The 16,285-nt window shown below is 32.0% G+C and overlaps 1 protein-coding gene and 1 non-coding gene across 3 annotated transcripts in view; both read left to right on the top strand.

Annotated features, from left to right (window-relative positions):
- The first annotated feature begins 9,590 nt into the window (after positions 1-9,590).
- LOC119081623 (sex peptide receptor) overlaps positions 9,591-16,285 on the top strand; it is a 65,544-nt gene continuing 58,849 nt past the window's right edge. For both annotated transcript variants that reach the window (XM_037190671.1, XM_037190672.1), the window contains exon 1: positions 9,591-9,637. The gene's annotated coding sequence lies outside the window, so the exon portion shown is untranslated. The remainder of the gene's footprint in view (positions 9,638-16,285) is intronic.
- Trnad-guc lies at positions 9,621-9,692 on the top strand. Its single transcript has one exon. It is a non-coding gene; the product is annotated as a tRNA-Asp (tRNA).

Here is a 16,285-nt window from a genome sequence, read left to right on the forward strand (position 1 = left end):
TATCCTACATATCCTTGTTTCCTGCTATTAAACAAATTAATTCAAGTCAAAACGCTCTTTACTCCGATACGTTCTTCCAACTGGGATTATGTGATATACGGAACATGAACACAAAAAGAAGGATTTTTAATGCTGATTTTCCATGCTCCACATCATAATCTGATACCTTGCTCGAGGCATATATTATATTCATTTCACAATTGAAATGGATACAATTATTGTTGTCGGTTTCGTTTCGACGAATGACATTTCTTTGTTTTATTATTATTATTTTTTGCTTGGATGTTGTTTGGCAAATAATTATACCATTTCGATGAATCATTAATACGCTGCTAATACCAACTCGTACAAAGGGGCTGGACAGAGTAATTATAAGGGGAAAACGTCGGTTCACATTTTTTTTTTATTAAATTACAAAGAAATGCTTGCTAAAGATAAAGACATCCTTAATTGATTCATCTTCAAAGCCTCTTACAGCGAACTTGTATAATTCAATTTCATACAACTTATAATAAGGAAAAATGTGTACAAGGTAATGCAGAATATATAATTAACTTCCCCATTTTCTATATGAATATCTGCATGAAATATAAACAAGAAAAAAGTGATTTATCTCGAATATTTTCTTCGACTAACTATGACTTATCATTATACTTTTTCGTGTTTTGTTGTTGTTAACCGTTGAATAACCGTTAATTTGTACATCTAATTTTTTCTCTTACAACACAAAACAAAATGATGTAATTTTCCATCTTTATTTTGTTTTATTAAAAACTTAATGAACAAAGTTGGGATGATTTTTAATTTGCTACGAAAAGATTGTTTTCGAAACAAAGAATTTCTAATTAAATGAGATAAAAGTTTTAACTGGTTATGTGTGTACCCATTAGATACTATCATGCGATTTTTCATTTCTATCTTACGTTTGTTTCAATATTTGACATTGAGGGCACGCTAAAAAAATCTTCCATCCATATCAAATCTTATATGACGACAAAAGAACCATTAAAGAATTCCCTCAAGACTGGACTGTAATATTACTAGCTATTAGGGACATTGCGATTTTCACTTGACGTAAATTTTCACTTGAGGTTGACGTAAGACTTGGAAATTATAAGTAATTTCTCCATACAGAGTACATCAGAGGTAGTGATAGTTCAACATAAATTTGCTTCAGCTGTTTTTCAGCTGATCCATATATTCAACCAAAACTGTTTATACGGTAGAAACTGCTACACGCACGTGCGAGATCGTGATAGATCCGTATAAACAGTTCTGATTGTTTGTGCTGAAAAACAGCTGAAGCAAAATCATGCTGAAATTTCACTGTATATGGAAAGTCAAATTATAAATTTCAAGTTCAACGTCAACTTAATTATAAGTGAACACCGCAATCTCCCTAAGGCGATGTCACTTTCAAGATATGTACATGTTCTATTGTGTACGTTATGTCGGGCTGGTCGCTTCAGCAAAAACTATAATGAAGTATGAAATAAATTGAAGTTTTAATGCAGCTTTACATGGCGACGGGAGCTTTTTTTTTTGTTCTGATGTCAAAAATAACAAAGATAAAGTCTTTGAAAGACGAACCCATGTGAAGGTAATGATGGAGAAAATGAAAAAAATGAAACCAGCTGTTAATTAATGTGATTGTAAAAAATGAAACTTAACAAACCATCCACAAAACCGAAATTGTGATCGAACACAGACGATTTGATAGGGTAACCTCAACTGTCCGATTTTTTTTATAAGATTATGTGCGGCTGTTGATGTTACTGAAAGTGAGAATGAGTTCCTTAAATGCGAAGTAATTGTTTACCAAAGTTGTACAAGGGTTGAGAAATTGAAAAGTTTTTTAATAAAACCTTCGGTATAATAGAGTTTGTAATGAAATATTCTTTCTAAAGCGAGACATAAAGGATGTAATTACCGTAACCAGTTAGTTAAACATGAAAGACGGCATAAGAAAATGCGGGAAGTTGGGAAACATGCATCTGCGGACAGAATGTTAACATCTTTAAGGAAAAATGCGAAAGTCGTCAACACTGAAAATGATGTTATGCTAAATATATAAACGAATGTTCGTTCTCTAGATTATGTTTTGGGCTGAAAATATTCATCAGACAACGGAGCTTGCCAAAGTATTTGCGGGTTTAAAATCTGTTTTTAAAAAAACCAAATATTTACAGAATACTGAGAAATGTTGTCATAATTTCTTATCGCATAATAAATCCATCAAGTTTCGTCGCACAGATTTTAAGACAATGTTGCGGCATCGATTTTTTTTTTACATTAAATGCGAAAGACGGAATGAAATTTTGCGAAATTGTTCATAAATGAGTGCGGAAGATAGGCATAAATGTTCTGTTAAGATGGTTGAGATAATCCAAATTATGTTTCGCGGAATTTAAAAAAAAATAAAAGCTGAGGCCTAAGTTAAATAATTTTTTAATAATGTTGGCGTATTTTAATATAGTTCACTTTGAAGACAATAACATGCCAAAGAGCGTTTTGCTGTTTAGGTTTTCAGTGAACGATATTTAAATCGGGTAATGCAAGGACGAGCATTTATATAGCTGTGATGTGAGATAATATAATCTTAGCTAATTAATCACAGCAAACGCATTAGGCATTACAATTTTAATTGGATTTTCAATCAAAGAAAACCATTAGTTCTTATCACAAGCTGATCAGGGCCTATTTTAAGGAAATTAAATTTCCAAAAATTCTTACATTTTTCCATCACTTTTCGTCATTTTATCTAAAAACACAACAGATTGCCTCGTAAATTTTGTTTTTACTGCCTTTTTAGTTGTTTTTCATGTCTTTGAGGTTAACTGATTACTTTGGAATGAGATCTAACAGAAAACAAAATTTAGAAATTTTAAGAATTTTTGTGAAATTTGTGAAATTTTGGAAATTTTTGGAAATTAAATTCCCTAAAATAGGCCCTGCAAGCTGTACCGTACTCTGGCAGAATCGCACAAAATAGCCTTGCCGTTCGTTGGCTGTTCGGGTATTTTCTTTATTTGCTACAGATAGATAGGGATACTTAAACTTTCAGTTGTATTTAAATTCACTCCAACAATAAAAGCAGACGATTATTCCTTGAAAATCTTACTATTACCAACGAAAAATAGACAGAGGAAAATAAGATTTTATTTCTGTGTTTTTGCCAAGTAAAACCATTCAAATCAATATAAGAATCTTAATTCGATGGAAAATATTTCACATTTTCCATAACTTCTGTTCTATTCAGCCTCATTGAGCATACAAGAATAACCATTCTAATAAACTTAGCTCATGCTCATTACATAAATTGAATGCACATAGAACAAACATGTAGTTTTGAACATTGGGAGTTATAAGTTAAATTTGCGAATTTAATAAAATTTAGGTCAACCGATGCAATTGATGGTGAATGTTATTATGCCAAATAATTTGCATAAATGTCGATAGCAGATATTACGCAGCACAGAAGAATGAGTAACAGTTGCAATTAAAGTGTAATTGATGAATTCATACACCGTATTTTCAGGGGTTGAAATTTCACTTTAACCAACTACTTACAAAACCAACTGGACGATTTACTGACACGATTATTTAATTACATAAAGGGGATTTAAGCGATTTCTAATACTAGTTTAAGTCTGCCTTGCGATACTCTTCGAAGTTGTCTTTCGACTGTGCAGAAGTTAAAATCAAACCTTTATCAAGAGCTGTAGATGAGTGAAGATAAAATCAAACCTTTTCAAAAGCTACGCAATAAATACATAAGTGCCGTCCATAAAGTTCATACGCGTGTATGATTTCGTGAACTCCTACCCTACCGTTCCGCACATTTTCTACCATAAGGGTAAAATTGACTGACCTTTCCCAACGAGAGTACATACTTTATGAACGTCCCCATAGAAGTTTCTCTTTCCCGCATTCAATTGTGTAAAGGATATTTGCATCGGAAATTTGATCAATGTAATCTCATTGATCCAGAATAATATTTCAAACCTTTGTACATAAACCTCCGTTTGCCATTAAAATGAAAAATTTTGTCAACCAGAAACTGATTTATTTATGGGATCTATAATTTCATTACAAATTTTGGATGAAATACATTTTTCGGATGATAAATTCATGTTGAATATTTGATTAAAAAAATTACATTTTTTGTTCCATTGTCAATAATATAATTTTCAGTATAGTGAATCATATTTGAAAATTTACATGCTGTGCATACGACATTAATTCTTAAAACGTGGTTGCAATGTAAACTATTCTGTTACCAGCATTATCTCTGATAGTGCTTCCAAGTCGGATTATTTTGTTCTGGTTACAATAATATTTTCAACAATATCGTAGGAAGGCTTAAGCTCACTTATTCTTACAAAAAACTTTATCCTTTATCTTACCACGACTTTTACATATTTTAGGTGTATAAATATTGAAGAAATAGACACAACAAAAATTAATTAATTTAGGTAATTGAAGTTCAATTGGTTGTCTTTAACCTTTCACAAACGGCAGGCGTAGCAATGTTTAATCAAAATCTACTACTTCGTTATGTCAACTTTTTGTACTTTTGATGCTAACAAACATTTTACCATGGTAAATATATGGGCGGAGATAATGCCACTCAGACGCGCGGTCTAGCACAATAGTTCGTTGCCACTGACATCTTTTTTTAAAATGCTTGACAAAACAGATGGCCCAGGTTTCTAAGCAATTTTGTTATTTTAAAGACAGGTAGAGAAGGCGTTAAAAGCAAACTTTCGTAACACTGCACATCTGATTCGGTTGTATATGGCATTACCTCCTCACCGAGGGGTGACTCACTTCTAGATTAAATTAATTAAATGGATTAAATGGACTAAATGGATTAAATGGAATAAAAATTGGATTAAATGAATTAAATGGGAAAAAAGTTCATTTTACCAAATACTGTAAAAGTCTTAAAAATGGTTGATTTTGATCGAACCACGTACTACTCATACAACAATGTTAAAAAGCGAAAAAATCCACTTTTAGGAGTTTTTGGTGTAAAGTGGATTAAATGGATTAAATAAATTTAATACCATTTTTAACAAAAAAAAATTCCTCTAACTCACGCTTACTTAAACGACCTGGGGATCGTGCAAATCTAATTTTCGTAATTAGTTTACAAATTTTTCAGGTGGGTAGCCTAATTATTTCGGTAAAACTTTTTTTTTTGATTAAATGGATTTAATGGATTAAATGGAAGTGCTTCACCCCTCGCTCCTCACTATATTTACCTTCCATTTTACTGATAGTGAAGTTGCGATTTTCACTTACAACGATTGTAGATAGACTTAAAAATTCTGATTTTTAACCACGCATATTGTATGGTGACGTTACCTACTGCAGCCGCTACATCTTTGGCGCCCTAGCGTAACACAGTAAATGGAGTTTTTTTCAAACATGTGGTCGAAAATTTATTATTTTTGGATATTCTTAATCAGCTCGTGTACCTGACTAATTGTAGCTACACAGCAATACGAAAGAGATCTAATTCAAATTTTATTTTTGTTATACTGTCAAACTTGACAGAAGACCGAAAGATAAATTTGAATTAGGTGTCTTTCGTGTCACTCTGTGTAGCTAAACTAAGACTATTCAAAAATATCAAATTTGCGATCACATGCTTAATAAAACGTCATTCAACCACACCGTGGCTAGACACAGTCATTTCTTATTGTGGTCATCATTTTTTCTATAATAGATGACTAGCTTCTTCTGTAAGGTTAATGTAAATGTTCTTAATGGGATTTCGGAATCTTTTAAATGTATATCTCCAACAGAGATTTTCGGCTCAATAATTTCTCGCTGTAGTTTTTATGTGGCCATGAAATCACGTATACAAACACATCACGTATGTAAATTTATATATAGAACCGTACACACTCCATTATTATAACGGTACAACGAATTTGAATTCGAAATAATGAAAGTGATTTGAATGTATTGTTGATCCCTTGAAGTGAGCATTATGTATGTGTATACCTTCTAACCGTGGAAAATTATTTTCTCATAGTGCTGCTATTTCACGGACTGAAAAAAAGGACGCAAAATAAAAAAAATGAAAATGGATAAAGTTGGTTTTGTTGCCGTTTTCCCTGGTTGTCAAGGATGTTTAAGACGTTTTTGATTGAAAATGAATATACTTCGTTTCTGTAATAATGTACGAAAATAAAAATAAAATTGGAGCTACGCAACCAACAACACCATGATATCATTTACGTCTTTCGCTAAAGAGTGTCATATACAGCCTTTGTGGTAAGGCGATAAAAGAGCAAAATATTGATGGTATTGTTTGTTGATAAAAATATGCCGAATTTACAGGAACATGTTTTCAGTATAACTATTAAAAAAGTTTTGTTTTTGGTTTACAGCTACTGCGTGCAAGATAATATTTCCTTCGTCTTAGGGAACGTTTACAGTTGTACGCTACACATTCAGTAGCTGTACAAAAAAGACCCTGAAAATATTAAAAATAACAAAAACTTATGCTCATCTTGATCGTAAATCTCCCACAGAAATCTGAATAAAATTTTGAAAATCTAAAAGTTTGCTGTAACCAATTTATTCACAAACGAATCGAAAGGTGCTATCTCGCATATTACAATATTCGATGTAGATGCGCATCAATTTTCCTCATTTCGAAATTTTCAAAGTAGCTTGTAACCTTTACTCAGAACAGTTAAATCTTATTAAATCGACGGGAAAGTTTTAACTTTCGTGTTCTACTGACTGTTTAAGTCAGAATTAGCCCAACTCTTTTCGATAATATTTTCGATTCGTTGCATCAACATTCCATCAGAAGTTAAATAAAGTGTAGATTTATCAACACATTTCACTTCTACTCGGAAAGCATTTGATTGATAGGGAGTATTGAGGGAAAAAATCTCGATTTTATTTTATACAATGAGTGACGAGCATGGATGCGGAAATAATTGCTTTGAACTTTACACATATGAGTGTATGAAGATGATGAGGAATAATGTTCCTGGAAACATATTAAACAACTATACCACCCCTATATGTAACACTAAATATCAAACACCTCCCATATGATTTTCTCGTTTCACATCGCCCGAGATAAATAAATCAATTAATCAGTGAAGTGGTACTCAACCGATTATTGAATGTTTTTCAGATGAATAACCTGCAAACGAGTTGGTTGAATGAAAATAATCTGAAAACTATGCATGGAGATGGCTGACAATTTATATGACGCGAATTTTTGATGTGTTTTTTAAATGAAAATTCGTCTAGATAGCACGCAGCATATTTTTCAATACTTTTTACGTATGTATAACAATGTTTAATGGATCATATTTTCCAGATCTTGACTCGGTGTCTTGATAGCTTTGTCGTCGTTTTGTAAGTTGAAAGTTGGGGTTTGAAAGCGATCTTATCATAGAGAGCGCTGAGTACCACTTTTTTATTTCAAGAACGATTTCTCGGTAGTGTAAGAATTTCGGAGAAAAGAAAGGCTTTGAATTTCTTGTCCTTTTAAAAAAGTAATGTCGCGTCAAAAAATATTATGATGAAAGTCATCAAAATTCATTTTAGGAAATAGTCTTTTACTCGGTTGTAGTTCCTTGGTACGAACAATACCTATCTAACAAGGACAGAGTATACTTTTTCCGTGTATATTCACGTAAAATAATGTCAATTTGTAACATAATCCCATTGCTTAAATTAGTAGTGAGAACAATAAAGTTAATCTACGGAATCTATGCAAAACTAATTATGGCCATAGTTCATGGCATGGCGGTAGCACGATAATAGGTTAAAGAAAATGGGAAAATGTTGATAATTTTCTTCTGTGCATGGTTCGTGACCATGAACTCATCTATTGAAAACTAATTCGAACAGCATTGGATTCACCTACCCAAGCTACACAACAACGTAATTCGATCTAATTATCACGTCAAATAAATAACATTAAAGAAACAAAATTTTGTTTCCAGCAAGGTTTCAATATTGAATGGAAACTTAAAAAAGCTTACGACAGATTTTCACGGTCGAAATTCATTTCACATTGTGAATTCACAATTCATGAATTGTAACGATTCAGACGCGAAGTTAATTGTATATCCGCGCTTTAACACAACAAAGCAAAACAAAGCCGAAAAATAATTTCATTAAATGAGCTGATATTTGTACAGTCATTACGTTATGTGGGTGGTATAAACATTATGGAATGGTATGGTGTTCTGTCAAACCTGTTTCAGAATAGGACAAAATGTTTACTTTCGACATTTTGTTATTCTTTCTATTTATGAATCAAGTGCACCGGGATACAAATAGACCTAACTTTCGAAATCAAATTGGGTGTATGGGGTATTGGGGTATATGGCATATTTTTTGATTAAAATTTTATCCACCAACCCAAGGGTGAGCGATATGAAAAGGGTAGCTTAATTGGAATTTAATTAATGTGAAAGGTGTGTTGAATTACTGTCAAAAGGCACGCTTTCATTGTATATCGCTGATTAATCTATGTACAGTTTTAATCAAATTTGTGGTTTAGCTTTATTTCGAAAATTTTCACGAGATTTTGTTTCGATCACGTAATACAAAGTAGAGAGCAATTTACATCGACTTTGATTATGTGCTAGCTTTGGATATTTTGACTTTATTTGTCCAAATTAAATAAACATTAGCACAACAAAGTCCTGTATACGTATACTTTAATGTGCGTCTGGTAGACGCTATGGAAGCTAAATAAATAACTACTTCAACTGAATACAAACGGGTTGAGTGAATGATCTATGAAATAATGGAAAGCAATTCAAAGCCAAAACACTGAGTCTTTGCTAATGGAGTCACTACACTACCAATGTGGAAGATATTTTGATTGTAATGTAGCTGATTAGATTACAGAGAAGCTGTATGAGCTTGTGACAAGGGGAAGAACCAATTTTTTGTCTGCACGATATTAAAATTGCTATATTGCCAAAGAATATATACTTTCTGTTCGCTCACTCACTTTAAATGTAATAAAAATCACTCTCGACTCGACTGTTATATTCGTAAGAAAAAAGATGTAAGAATATGAATTTTCACTGTAAATTTGATTAGAGTTAAAAATGTTTTGTGTAGGAATAATACGAACAATAATGTTGTTAGCCGTTCGTTTGCCTTATTTTTTTTACTTATAACCGGAAATTCAAAACCTTCCTTAAAACTCGTTTCATAATCTTACCAAATGTAATAAAATAATAACGAGTTTTAGAACTTGATTTAGTTGAAATTTAATTTTAAAAGCTTGAAATCACACGTATTTCCTTTATAACAAAACGATCGGAAAAGATGAAACAACATCGTATCATCAAGAAGCTCTGTGTCATGTCATCAACATAATATTGAAATTAGATTGATAAATATAGCAACAATTTGTTCATAACACCAACACTCATTACAGCAAGTACACAAACGTCATACTGTCATAAATGTAAACGACTCACTGTATACAAAAACACACACATACAGGTGTGTAAAGACGTACTGCATTTACAGATAACAAATTCTATTGAACTATGTGTGATTATTGTATTGTATTTTGTTTCAGAGAGTTCGGTTCTTTGGTTGTTCACAAGTCCTCGGTAGTATAGTGGTAAGTATCCCCGCCTGTCACGCGGGAGACCGGGGTTCGATTCCCCGCCGGGGAGGATTTTTTTTGTTTTTTATTTTAAGTTTAAGTCATTGACTCTAAATTAAAAGACAATTTTCTTTTTTACTTAAAAGTTGAAAGGTGTAAATGTCGTCGGTGAAAATAAATAGTGAAAAACATCGATTGCTTGTCGACGGTGAGAAAATTCTTTTTTTGTCTACTCGAATGTGGTTTGAATATGGCGTTTTTGAACGGATAGCGAAATAAAAAAATTTCGGTACCAGTTCCAAAACTAAAACTTGAGTTTGAAATTTATTAATTCGTTGACCATTTTTCGAGATGATAACACCAATTTATTGTAAGAAGGGTTTTTGAGTTGTCAAAATTTTTACACCGAAAACTTTGTTTTAAACTCTGCAGACGACAGTAAAATACGATCGAGTTGATGGCATTAAATATTTCTTGAATAAATAAATAAATTTTCGTATAAAGAAATATTTTTCAACAATTTTATTACTCATTAAAGTAATAGTCCACAGTTTTCGCCTTCGCTGTAAAATATAGGAAATTTCAATAGAATTATCAACAGTTATCAAGTACAATAATGGCCTAATGTGTCTTTTTAGTAGAGCAATAAAGCATTACGTATTATTACATTGTCAAGAAACTGTCGACAGCACACGACTATAATGTAGTGTTTATATTAAATATATGTCGGGCATGTCTATAGCTATGTCATTCGTATAATTTTGTCATGTCAATTTTCTATTTTCCGCTTGAAAAACAGTCTATGTAACACCTACCATTGGAAGTTAGTTGTCTGGTGAGAATAATCGGAATATTTAGTTACCATCGGAACAGTGAAATTCTTTGACAAATTGAATGAATATTTTGGGTGGCGTGGAATTGTATTGTCGAAATTCGAATAATGAAATATTTTTTGATTTTATGTGCCTCTAGATAGTGAAGATCTCATTCGAGAAACGACCTTTCCCAGAATATAAATTGATTCACAAATATGTTACACGATCTACCGTTTTCCCTTTATACACTCCAAGGACCCATAAAAAAGGAACGGAGAAATAATAGTACATTTTCTACCTTGGTGTATATTTCGAGAATAACTTCGTATGTACAATTGTATATAACGAGCGCCAGCGAGTGTATATACAATTGTACATAAGAAGTGATTCGAGAAATATACACCAAGGTAGAACAATGTTTTATCTCCTGCAAGCTGATATTTCATACATTAGCGAAATAACCACAAAAATTTGGATTTAAAATTAATTAATTAAGCATGTTGTTTTAAAACGCATTCACAACAAAAAAAACATCATACAGAGAATCCTTTATTTACTTACTCACACACATATACTATCCACCTCAACATTTCGTTCAAATCACATCATTCCGACTACTCTGATCATTTGATCGATGTAGAAGTGACTAACGAACCACTACCGACACCAATTGCATCGCGTTATGTGATTTGTTGGCGTAGTGGTCAGCATGTTTGGTTGATATGCTGCTGGTCCCGTGTTCGCTTCCGCCGTTCGGCGATTTTTTTTTTCAAATATGTAGATGGAAAGTAAATTTACCCTAGGTGGGTTATGTGTGAATTATCCAATCGTATAGGCTGTGGTTATGTATGTGTTTGTGTTTATATGCAGAAACGCGTAATGTATGAAATATCAGCTTGCAGGAGATAAATGTCTATAATAAACTCCAAAGTATTTTTAATGTCCAAAAGTTAGCTGACCATTTAAGTAATTTGAATCGTTACAATTTTTGTACAGTCTCGTCTCGTCTATTTTCGTTTCAATGCTTCATTATCATCGTTGTATTCAAAGAGGTAATTGTGGAAACAATTTGACCAAAAAAAAAAGAAACTTATAATGAAGCGATTTGTCCTACACATAATGGTGTATGGGTGTAAAGGCTTTCATCCAAAAATATGTTGAGCTTATGAACGAAAGGTTAAAACAGATGTTTTGCTTTTTTATATGAATGGATCGGTATAACAAGGCAGTATCACATAAAGAGGGTAAATTTATTACCTTGATTTCTGAAACTTGTCTTGATTCTCAATAAATTGCCATCCACTTCATGTGTAATTAAATTCCCATTTATCAATCAAATTTCGTGAAAAAATAAACCAAAATCTACTTAAACAAATCGATTTTGCAATTATAGCGACTTAAGTTGTTGTGACTGCTATAACGAAATGATAGCAGAAAAGGTTTCATATTCCGATTGTATCTTGTCCGTCATAAAGTAGTATAAAAGGAGAAAGAAAAATTATAATGAACGAAAATAAAAACAAAACAATTCAAACGAATTTCATTTTTGTTTCATGTTTGTCGGTTTGAAAAGTGTATTATAGAGGAAAAAAACAATATTCCATTGGTTATATCTCTTCAGCAAATCGCCCAGTATTTTTGAGTTTCTGTCCTACTTTCCTGTGGCTGCTTGGAAGTAAATGAACACAAATTTGCTATGACACCAAATATCTACTTTGTCTTTATGGTGGATATACATGATATGCGCTTATCCGTTTATCAATGGTCCCCTCGGTTAAACATTGATTTATTCATACACTTTACTTTTCCTCGAAAATCACCCTTTCCGTTTCTTCTACTTTTTTTATATTTTTATTTTGTTCATGTTAAACACATTTCATTTCCGGCATGTCCTTCGTATTCCCATTCTTTTTGTATACGTGGACAATGCTTCACGTTTTTTCATCAATAAATTACGAATTTTGACATATTTCACTTCCTGATCTTTGTTTATGAATTGAGTTAATTCCTTTGTCAATAAATTCTAACATTATGGTTTATTTAACGTAATAGCTAGGAGATATTCGGTAATTTGAATTATGACATTCTGTAATCCAATATCGGTGAATAAACTGAGGGTAGAACGTGAAATCGACCTCATCAATTTTTGTATATATACGGGAATTGTGCTTTACGGAGTTCTGTTTTTTTTAAACAAAATTTGATATCATTCAACAAAATTGTGTATTCAGTCTTTAACACTTGTTGTTAAAAAAATATATTCAAATTTGTGAAATAGAAAAAAAATTCCCTTAGGACAGCAAAATCTTGACGGTCAGGCTATACCATGCCGTACATAAAATCAATAACGTGTTGTGTTAACAGTTTCAGATTTTGTGAATGCTAGCCTTTTCTTGAAATGGTTCTTTACTTACTGCACCTCCGGAAAAAGAGTCATTACTTCATTGACATGAACTGATTACCCGGGGGCTTATCAGTAAAGTAACTTAGGTGGTTGCAGCCATATGCCTTTGAATCGGGCCAGCTGAAGCATAAACAAATAATATGTAACCCTAATGTTGTTTTACATACAAATCCAATAATGTCTACACTTTCGGAAACGTACAAGAAAACTTCAAAGAAACTAGAGTTTATCCACTTCTTTGTTCATAGTATACGTATCCACATAATGAAATTATGAAATACGTGACAAGATGGTGAGATAGATAGCTATATAAAATTCATAGATTAATTTACCACGAATATAATCCGTAAATGATAAATTACACCGTGATAGTTAGGGACATAGAACCGCAAGCAATTTTCCACGACATCCGGTTCAACTTTGCCGAGGTCGAGTATACTGTATGTAATATATGTATAATACAACGATGAGCGTCACGATACAATTATACATACACATATCTATCCCACAGAGAATGTTTTACAGCAAACAGTTCAACGGCATGAAATATGATTTCTGTGATAAATTAAAACAAACCCTAAAAAGATCTATCATTTAATAGAAAAAAAATAAAGAAAAATGTGTTGAAGCAAACTTTTTCTTTATCCGATAATATTGTATCGAGCAGAAATAAAACAGAAATGTTGGTGTGCATAAAGAATGGAATTAAAATTTTATGGAATTAAAATATTTTATTTTTTGCTGAGGGTAGTTTTCCATTGTAACGACTCAACGAGTTACAGACTTAAGAAACTTTATAATAGAGAGTCTCGAATCTAATGAAGTTGAGAGTTTATTAGAACAAGATAAGAAAATACGAGGGATTTACATGGTTGTATACAATACAAAGAAACAGCATTAAAGAATACCTAATTGCCTGTTGTAAAGATTAATCACTATTCACTATAAATAACCAGATACTCATTATAAGTTTTTCAATGCGAATACGCACAAACTGTATTTGGATTATAGGACGTCTGAGGTATGTATGTACACTGTACCGTGTACCTATTGTGAATTGGTTGTATTCAATCTATTGTATTCGGTTTCATAAGTTTTTGTTCATCATTAAACGATGTATTGGCATCTTATCATTTGTAATGATATGAATGAGACGCAGATAATCTTGATCTTAAGTGACAGAGGATAACAGATGATGTTCTCTAGAAATTTTGTAGAATTTTAGAGAATTTCTTGTTATTTTTAAGGATTATGTTTGAAGTTCAATGATTTTATACGAATTATTAGATTTTTTTAGGGGTTGTGAACTCAATTTTGAGGACTTTTGATACAAGTATTTTTCTTTAGGTTTTTTTTGCCATTGGAAAAGTTTCCGCTTAACATTTTCTATGTTTATCCACCTCTGCATGACAATGTGTTTGAAATATAATGATGCGCGTATTTCCCATATGTATAACCATATTAACTACAGACAGAAACTGTGCCACTTAAATGTACTATTTTTACTTACTGCTCCGTACAGTTCGTGTAACCGGAGAAATTTTTGTAAGAAAAGTGCAAGCTTTCGGTTTTTGATCACCTTTCACCAGCCTCACAAGCGTCGAAGAATTTTTTTGAAAACTGTTTTGCCTTAGGGTTGAAGTCTAGGTACATATAAAAAAGTCTGATAGCAAATGCATTCGATTTTGGTAGGCCGTTTTTCAAAAGAATCCCTCATAATGGTAAACCAAAACAAAATAATGATCGAATATTACTCTCCTGTACCAATGTCACACTTTAGTTTCCGACCGACATGTTAATGTATATTGTAGAATGAATTGAAATAAATTTTCCTACAATTTAATTTCCGTACTATTCCACTGTTACGGGACGGCTAATGCGGTCTTATAAAGCATGTTCACAAAAATTAAGTAATAGATTTGAAATCAAATTAGATTTGAGGTAATGAAGTAATAAATGCTATAGGAAAGCTGCTGATATAATTGCCGTCTGTTAAAAGTTAATCTTAATATGAAAGAAAAGGTATGGCAATTTTTTTAATATCAAATTACTGGCAGTTTGAGTCTGGCCACATCAATGTTCCCGTTCACTTTACATCAACTTCTTTTTCCACTGAAGACTCAAAAATTTATTTTGTTATTCAAATATACGTTCTTGCGTCAACAATAATAATAAAACTGTCATACCACGACTTCATAAATGTTTTGAACTTTTACCTGTAAAATAATATTTGCATAATATTGAATGAAATTTCTTTTACATTTTCTATCTTCATAACATTTTCGTAAGCGACACATTTCATACAATTTTTTTTATTTTATACATATTTAGTACCAGTATAAGTGTCATTTTTAAATCCCATTAAAGAGAAAACGCCTGTAGCTGAAAACCAAGCTCGTTGGGATTTTTTTTTTGGTCTGTAATAGAAAAGATATGTTTCCAAAGGAATTGAAATATAATCTCAGTTATTGATTGATCTCTCGGAAATGATGTGACATTGTGGTATTGCAGCAATATAGAAAAGGGTTTAACAAAAATACACCACTTTGTCGTGGCAAACAAAACAAAAGCTTTGTAAAGAAAGTTTCGACTCGATCTTCAATCATTAATCTTTAAAATGTCGGTAAAGAATTCTAAATATAGAGTCACGTGTGGGCGTGTGTCCTTTGATTCGTATTGGTGACAATTTTACAAAATATTACTGCTATCACACGTTATTATGTTACAAATAATATGACGGGCTTAAGAAGTCAGTTAATTAACAAAGCAAATAAAAAATAACTACTAAGCCATTGACCCATACACTGTTTGTTCATCAGACATTGAATTATTGGAAGAACAGATGTTCCATTCTAATCTAATTTATAAAAGAATGAGGAAATTTAATTTATATTTCGGGTAACAAACCTTGTATTATACCATCCCAGTCTTGACTTTTAATTAACGACACAATCAACTTACATTAATTGCATTGAATATAATAATGACGCGAATAATGGCATAAAGTGATCCCTTAAAACCTTGTTGAAATAATTTCGCGTTTAAATTTCTTTCTTCTACGCACCAATTCCAAAAATGTAAGCGATAACTCGGTTGAGGTATAAACTGTACTGTAGATTCGTGGAATTGGGAAAAAGTTTTATTTATAGAAATTTGCAAAGTCGAGTCAACCAATTTTATTATGGTTTCAACTTTCCTGTCCTGTTGTTGTTGCTGTATCAAGGTTGAATAGCTCCGTTGGGGTTGTCTCTGCGTTCAAGATCTAACAGTTTTTTTTTTTAAACATTTGATCACAAGGACCTCTTCAATTTAATTAAAAATCAAAACAGATTCAAAATAACGGCAATTCCAATTATCAAATACAACAAGAATTGTCGGTGTAACTTTAAAACCGTTGACAAAAGGCTTCCAATTAAACTGTGAATTGGATTTCTCATTAAACAT

Source organism: Bradysia coprophila, unplaced genomic scaffold (assembly GCF_014529535.1).
Source record: "Bradysia coprophila strain Holo2 unplaced genomic scaffold, BU_Bcop_v1 contig_358, whole genome shotgun sequence".
Classification (NCBI taxonomy): Eukaryota; Metazoa; Arthropoda; class Insecta; order Diptera; family Sciaridae; genus Bradysia; species Bradysia coprophila.